The sequence below is a fragment of the Vollenhovia emeryi genome, unplaced genomic scaffold (assembly GCF_000949405.1).
Source record: "Vollenhovia emeryi isolate VEMERY1.0 unplaced genomic scaffold, V.emery_V1.0 DF939249.1, whole genome shotgun sequence".
In the NCBI taxonomy this organism is placed as follows: domain Eukaryota; kingdom Metazoa; phylum Arthropoda; class Insecta; order Hymenoptera; family Formicidae; genus Vollenhovia; species Vollenhovia emeryi.
Genome location: NW_011967117.1, coordinates 72,449 through 81,013, shown reverse-complemented (window position 1 = coordinate 81,013; position 8,565 = coordinate 72,449). Strand labels below are relative to the sequence as shown.

General features: G+C 44.8%; 1 protein-coding gene across 1 annotated transcript in view; it reads left to right on the top strand.

Moving 5' to 3' along the window:
• The first annotated feature begins 1,049 nt into the window (after positions 1–1,049).
• LOC105559899 (disintegrin and metalloproteinase domain-containing protein 10) overlaps positions 1,050–8,565 on the top strand; it is a 46,956-nt gene continuing 39,440 nt past the window's right edge. Inside the window, exon 1 of the mRNA XM_012008543.1 lies at positions 1,050–1,212. The gene's annotated coding sequence lies outside the window, so the exon portion shown is untranslated. The remainder of the gene's footprint in view (positions 1,213–8,565) is intronic.

The window sequence follows — 8,565 nt, the reverse complement described above, 5'->3', positions numbered from 1 at the left end:
CGATTGTGCGCACTAGTGCGCACTGAGTGCACACTAAGGCCCGGTTTTTCTGGTCAGCTGTTTACCAGAAGTTAGCCGACTCTCCTTTCTAATGTTATTATCTGAGTCGACTAACCTCTGGTTAACAATTAACCGGGAACTGAAAAACCGGGTCTAACGCTTGTTTACAGCAAATTCTTGTATCAAAGAATCGTCTTAAATATCCCTTGAAATATTTCTTAGGCTGACGTTACATTTGTCGCACGACAAGTTTTTCAAACGTGTTGATTGGCTGCAGGGTAGAAAAATTCTCGAGTATCTGAGAGTTTTCTAGCTTGTAACCAATCAACACGCTTAAAAAATTTGTCGTACGACAAATGTAATAGTACCCTTAGCCGAAATGGTCTGTACAGCATCTGTATGGATCATTTTTCAGCTAAGTACTTTCTCAATGTGTATTTAAGATAAAGTGAAATATAATATATCAATTAGCCATAAACAAACCTTGATGTGCACTCAGTGCGAGCAACCGAATTCGCTAAAAGTAATCGTAGTACACACACACACACACGATCCGTTCTTGGCGCGGCGTGGCGATTCCTTTTCCCTTATTCATACGTTATTACCGGATTATCGGCCTTCCGCGTAACGAGCCGGGGGCGAGCCGATATTATGGCACGCGAGAAGCGCCGATAATTACGCCACCCCGCATCCGAGTCCCGCGGAAAAATTTTTCTCGCCCCGATACGCAGTCATCGGCAATGAATGGTTTCGCAAGAGGGGAAGTGACTTGTTTCTCCCACAGGCATATAGTAATACTAGACCGAGCATGTTCTCTTTTGAGCAACGAGGGTTCGGTAGAAAAGGATAGAAAGTGGGTGCCGCGTCAACCCGTCTCCTTTTATTCTTCCCGTTGGCGAGAGAATGGTGGACGGTGCACCTACTTTCTATCCTTTTCTACCCGAGCCTCGGGTCTGGCGTTTCATTCTCGGTCTAGTATTACGATGTCTATGGTGTCTCCACTCTAGCCGATCGGCGAATTGTCAACGAGTGGGGGGGAACAACAATTTCCCCGGCCAGTGTACAACTCTGACGGTCACGATTCATCTTGCAGATCCTGGACGATACGCTTGATACACGATGCGAGCCTGTTCAGCAAGGACGTATCCTTCGAGAGCACGGACGGACCGATATCCTTCGACACGTCGCATTCCTACGTCGGCACTGTTTTGGGTAAGTCCGCTTATTATCTTGTCGCCTTCGTCGATCGAGGCGAAGTTTCGCTCGTGGTGCCTCGACACGACCTCATCGATTATTACGATTAAAGTGAAATAAGTGCATTACGTTATAGATTACGCTAGAAGTGAAATTTCGCGTTTCCCCACTGCACTTAGACAAATTTTCGTCTCGCTACAAACGCGTCGAATTACCGTCTCTCGGCTGCGCCATAGATACGATCGTTTTAATACCGCGCTAATTTTTGGCGAAATTATTCAACAGTCTGGTTAACGCCGTGACTCACGTCTCGCCGCCGGTCGTTTATTTAATATTTAAATGCGCGTCGATAATAGAAATAGTTTAACATAACGTCACACGGATTACCACTCGTGACATGAATATTGCGCGCACTTTCGTCCCGTTCTCTCGTAACGGATTATTCCCCCGAGTTTTTAAAACGTAGCGGTTTGTAATGCGTAATTACTATCGGGAAATCTGTCTTCTCGTTATTTGCCCACGCTGCAGAGAAGCCCGATTATTCGCATTGATTTATAAACGATAAGGTGCAAAACGCGCGCGTCAAAGGAACTAATTACGCCGGCATATAATGCCCCGACCGAGCAGGGGGATCTTGATTCGAGATTACCGGGATAATATCAACAATCCGATAATCTCGAAGCCTCTCCCCTCTTCTCCCGCCCCCTTCGTCCCTCTCGCGCACGCCGTGTGTCAACGTCATAGAGCGGCGCAGTGAGAGCGCCGTTGATAGTCATTGCGGCAACCGGATCAATATTTATACACGCTCACTCCGCGCACCGGAATTACATTGCGTAAACGAGGCGTATTACCGTCATTAAGCCGGCGCGGCGCGGCGCGGGCGCGGGCGCAGCGCGCGATCGCAAGGCGAAAGAGTACGGTGTCAGCACATTTCGAGATTAGGCGTGGTATTATACGCCGACGGGCGCGCGCGTGTCCGCGGACAAAGTAATTAGCCGGTATCCCTCAACTTCAGCTTCGTGATGGATAGCGTGCGGCCGCCCGCGTCCGCTGTTCCGAGGCGGTTTCCGCCGCCCCGGCGCGGCACATGTGCGCGCGTCTGCCTGCATTCGCCGCTCGGTAAGAGCGAGCCTTCGGCGCACCTGAGGGTGCCTCGTTTAATCCTTTGATGCACTCCATCCGTTTCCACATTACTGAAAGCTTCCAACCTGATTATAATCGAAGACCGGTTTCTCAAATCGGCACGCGGCGAGCTCGTGAATTGCGTTAAAACAAGTCGTAATTTAACCTGGAGTCGAAAGACACGCGGCTGATTACCCGCCGTCGACTATTTCACTGACAACGAATGCGTTTGTTATCGAAGGTGCAATTTATAACAAGCATCGATCGAGAAGCATCGCGAAATTTTACAATTGTGATAATAATATATTTATTTCACATTATTTTTCGGGTGCATCCATAACGTGTTACTATTTTAATAAATTTCGCCGTACTTGGGTTTGGGAATGAAAAAATTCGCGTTAAAAAAAGTTGTAATTTAACGAAGAGTCGATAGACGCGGCTGATTACCGCTGTCGAAATTTTACTGATAACGAATGAACGTGTATTGTGATTGTCGAGGGTTTACTCTCCACAATTTGTAACAAGCATCGGTCGCGAAGCATCGCAAAATTTTATAATTGTGATAATAATATATTTATTTCACATTATTTTTCGGATGCATTCATAACGTGTTACTATTTTAATAAATTTCGCCGTACTTGAGTTTGAATGAAAAATTCGCGTTAAAACAGGTCGTAATTTAACGAAGAGTCGAAAGACGCAGCTGATTTGACTGATAACGAATGCACGTGTTACTATTTTAATAAATTTCGCCGTACTTGAGTTTGAATGAAAAATTCGCGTTAAAGCAGGTCGTAATTTAACGAAGAGTCGAAAGACGCAGTTGATTTGACTGATAACGAATGCACGTGTATTGTGATTGTCGAGGGTTACTCTTAACAATTTGTAATAAGCATCGGTCGTGAAGCATCGCAAAATTTTATATAATAATTGCGATAATAATTTTATATTTATTTCACATTATTTTTCGGATGCATCCATAACGCGTTACTATTTCAATATTATAAATTCAGCCGTACTTAAGTTTGAGCGGAAAATAAAGTTTCGTAATTTTTATCGGTTTTTCCTATCGCCTGTTCGAAAACCCACGGGGATTTCAGCGTATAAATAACGGAAATATTATCTCAAAACTCGGAAGTTTGGGTCAGAACTGTTTTTTTTTTTACTATCTTTACATAGTGGTCTTCCGGGATATCCTTTATATCTTAATAAGCCAATATTCCCAAAACTGCACGCGTGACAAGTGAATTATGTGCAACGCACGGGGGGGTTATTTTAACTCCCAAAGTGCATCGGAGGATTAACGCTTTGTTTAACGTCATTGCATAACCGCAGATGGTTTTCCGGCTGAATACGATTTCAGTAATTCATTGAGCACGCCCTCGTTAGTTCGCGTCGCTAATGTGCTCATAAATAATCGAGTTTGTTCCGTGTTACGCGAGTCAGTCCCCGTACGCGAGCGTCTGGTGAAATAATCCTCCTCGATTGGCCCTGGACAAAAACATCATCGTGATTTATTAGTACCGCGTCTAGTTGTGCCCGTGTAATTAACTCGGCGGGGCTCGCCTCGGAGGACGTCGCGGGAAGTTGCTATCAGAAATCTTACGCTCAACTTGACGAGTGTGGGAAAAGACCCTGGTCGGGCGGGCGCTTTATGCCTTCGTAATTTTCAACATGGAACATCCTGATAATTAAACTCCGCGAGGAGAGCTCGTGACGTTGACATCAAATTAATCAAAGTAAAAGCTTTTTTCGCCGCATTACATTATTAAAACTATATCTGTTTCATTAAACTCCTTCGAACGTCGATCGGTCTTTTCATATTTTTTTTATTAATTCCAACCGTACACTTTTCGCAATAAGTAGAAGATGCCCCCGAGCAATGGCGGCTTTTCTCATCTACCGTCGTTTTTAGAATCCTTTATATAAATGGGGGGGCTATTTCTACTGCTGACAATAGGAGTACAATAGATCGTATAACCTGCTAATACTATTTTCAGTCGGGTAATATTGTCACTTATATTTCCTCGTAAAAGAGATTAAAGCTCGGTAAATAATAAATCGATAATAATAGGGAGAATGATAATAATAATAGGCGAGCTCTCCCTCCCCCCCTCTCTCTCTTTTGTGCATGACTGAAAAACAGTCCGTTAGATCGATCGGCGACGCCCTGCACGCCCAACCAGTATCAAATATTCCCCTCGTAACTTTTCGCGACTCTCGTCGCGACCCGGAACGCGAAATCGAGAAATAAATTTCGCGTTCGAACGAGCGTATCTCGAAGCGGGTCGCGTGCGCCCCGCCGCGAACGCATCGGAATGCGCGGCGCGCAACGACGGAAATGCAGGCCGCGCCGTTCTCAATTTCAATTCGAAATTATTTGAGAGCCGCGCGCGTGAATTGCGCGAAACCCCTCCCTGTTTGGCGCGTTGCGAGGAGAGCGAGAGAGGAGGCGGACAATAAAAAAAGAAAAGAGCGTTCGAAATTTCGCCGAATTCCTCGGTCGTTATTACGCGCGTTTTCCCCGACGTCCGCAACGATAACGCGGTTGCGTTGCACACTTTTTCTTTCAAACCGTCGCCGCGACAAATTATTATTTTTTTCTCCCCCTTTGTTCGGCAAGTAAACCGTCGGCGGCCGATTGCTGCCGATCTCCCGCGGATCGTAGCCAATTGACGTTTCCGGATGGCGCGTTACCTCGCGCCCGTCGTCGCATTAAACCGGGAATCTCATTTTCGTCATAGCCGTCGTCGTTATCGTAGTCGTCCCCGTCGTTTGGAAACGTGCCAGATTCCCCCTATTGGTGATACACCGCGCGGTTACTGTGTGTCGGAGGGTTCAGGAACGAGGGGGTGGGGCGGGAGGGAGGGTGGCACACGGACCGTAGACTTTCGGTGGGAAATAAACGTTCGTCCACGGTTGTGACTAGAACCGTCGGGACCACGGATTTAACGAGTGAAGAATCTATAAATCGGTCCCTCTCTCCCGCAACGAGAGTGTCCTCGAGTCCCGCGCAATCGTGGCTTAGTCGCCGCGTGAACAAAAGCGTTTATTTTTACCAACTTAATTTCTCTTAGTAATTATGTCGCCGAGAAAGTGAGCAGGTAAACGTTGAAGAACCGACAATTTCGTTTATTCGACTCTCCTTTCAGACGCGAGGGAGACCTTTGTCTGCTTCCTTTCGCGGACATCTTTTCCTTTTGAGGATGTTTCAATATCGGAAATAGCACCGCGCGCACTTGAGAATTTATACTTGCCGTTTTCGTGGACAAATAACGATATTATTTAGGGTCAGTTGAAGCGTGGGACGTTAGAATCGAATCCTCACGCGGACGTTTGGCTTACAAATATTATTTCGAAATACCGTTTTACGTTCGGATCTTTCGCGCTCGATAAGTTACGAGTCGCGACTTCATTTTGGTCGGCTCCGAACTTCGATGGCGAATTAAGGAAGGAAATTTTCCCGCGGGAGCAGGCGATTGAACTGACAGATACGTGAGTACGGCATTGCCCGAATCGGCGATGGTTGATAGTGCATCGTCCGAACCCCGTTCCAGGAACCAGGCGGACACATACATCGGACAATAGAAGCGGAGGAAGAGAAAGACAGAGGGGAGATAGAGAGAAAGAGGGAAGGGAGCAGGGTCTGCGTGGTATAATTTCGGCGTACGGCGAACTAAACGTAACCGCAAGCTCGCGAACGGGCCAGAAACTTGATCGTGAATGCGGCTCCGTTACTTCGGCGGATCGTGAATCGTGAACGAACCCGTCGCCGCCGCCGTTTCGACGATCGGGATTGCGGGGAAGTTGAACCCGGCCGTAATAGCCCCTTGCCGCGGGTAATATCCGAACGTCGTAGTCTTCCCGCGGACGACTTGGGCCGCGGTTACGGCGTCGCAGTATGCCGAGTTTCCAACGAGCGTGTTTCTTGCACGCCGACAAATTTCTCCCGGCAGACGAGAGCTGCATGCGGATTCATTTATTATAATTGCATCCGCAAGTTGAGATATAATTACGACTCCATCGGGTCTACCTGCATTCACTTCAGCGTTTGATTACAGCAGCCGTGGTATTAGCTTCATTTCAACTGGATGTATTAATCACATCCGTTTTATTAACTGTCGGCGGTCGTCATTGTGACACAATTAATCGAGACGTATCTGAAATTATGGTCTCAGTGAATTATTTGCATTTGCGACGACATATATAGGTACATATATATTTTACTTGATGGGATAATTCATGATTAACTTATCGATTAGTTAATTATTCATTTATTATTCTTATTTATCTTCTTTCATGCGGAATAACTGGCGAATTTGTTGCGAATTGTACATCAAAATTCTACGTCCCGTATTATATAATTCCACCTATACAATTTTAACACATTTATAATTAATTTAATTCCCCAGTATCAGTCCTTTTAATTAGATTATTCCGAGAGGTAAACCCATGGACGTAGGATTACCTGCACGGAGTATAGTGGCGCGGGGGTGGACCACAAAGGGCGAGGGGAATTAAATGTCTATTGGAACGGACATGAGGTACCAAGATGGCAATACTCGATAGTGTTACGGAACGTAATCTATTTTCACGCCTTGAAAAGAATAAAGGATTTCTCACTTGGAAAAAATGCAAAAATTAGTTTTATATATATGAATAATTACTATATTGATTACTAATAGCGAATTAAAACATACATTACATCGAATTAGTGCACACCATAACCTGTCATAGTGTATTTCAAACTTTCGACTTTAAATCGCGAAAATCTCCTGATACTTTGCTAAATTTCGAGATTCCCGATCTTTGCCGATCATGCTAAGAGGTGGCACTATCTAAAATTGCAAGAATTTTTCAACATTTCCAAGAATTGGAATTTCAAACTTCAAATCGCGAAAATCGGGAATCTCGAAAACTGACAAGTGTCAGGAGAACATAATCGGCAAAGAGGTGGCACTATCTAAAATTCCAAGAATGTAATTGATACTTTCGAGAATTCTTAGAATCTGAATTTCCGACAACTATTTCCCGAAAAATCGAAAAAGGGGAACATAACCGGCAAGGAGGTGGCACTAAAGTTTGACAATTTTTCTAAAAGAATTCCGGAAAACATGATTTCAAAAATTGTTATGAAAAGCTCCGCGAATGCAAGTAAATGATGGAACGTTTTTTTCCGAGTATATTAAGAAAGTAAATTTTTCTTACAATGATAAAGAAGTGGTTGCAAACGCAAGATTCGTTTAAAAATGCAGCCCGTAGTCGAAGGGAAAAGTCTCGAGAGAGTAAGTTATCTCGACCTGGTTCACCGTATTTGATTAGTTCCGACGTCTGCTACGAATTTGTCCGAACGAGTTTCGGTCGAGACGTGCATCCACTATAACCGTGGCCTTAAGGTGCGTTTACGCAAGCACCAGCTGTTCCTCGGGCTCGTAATAGAAACGTTTACACTACTGCAGATGAATTTCTCCTACGTCAGTGAACCAGATCCTCGTGCAATATTCCCAAGCTCGTTCGTCGCTATAGAATATATACGAAGATATAAAGTAATACCGCACAAAAATAAAGTGTACGTTACAAAACGGAGGCTAAAACACGATGCGTACGTGCGCGGCGAAAAATAAGACAATTAGGGGGGAAAATAGATCAACTGAAATAGATATAAAATTGATTGTCGTATAAAATGACACGAGCAAACGATACAAAGCGGATAGAAAGAGGAGACTGTAAGCATCTATTTTTAAAATTACGTATCGATTCTATACGTGGATCAAATATATCGAGTAAAGTTTTTCTATTTTATTTATTATTTCCCTTGTTGCTCGCGCATGCATATATATATGTTTTTCTATTTTATCTGATTCAGTCTGGGGTCGATACATGATGATGTAGCTTAATATAGCAGCGGTAACCGCGATATATGAAATATTGAAATGTCCCGGCTTACCCGATGGAACCATTTAATTTACATCGGAATCCGATGTTTAGATTCTATGTTGAACGAGGTTTCCTTTACACACAGTTTCCGAATCGACATTCGTGCCACGCGCGTGTCTTCTTTGACGATTGGCCTGTTTGCCCGGTGCGCCGGGATGAACGCGAACGAATGGATCCCCCCCGTTCGTTTTCTACCGTGTCACTGCGAATCAACTCCATCGTTCGTGCTCGCGTAACATGCCTTTCTAGCGAAACTCATTCGGTCGCGCGCGCTCTTGAATGCCGCAAACGCGCGTTTATGGCGAATCAATT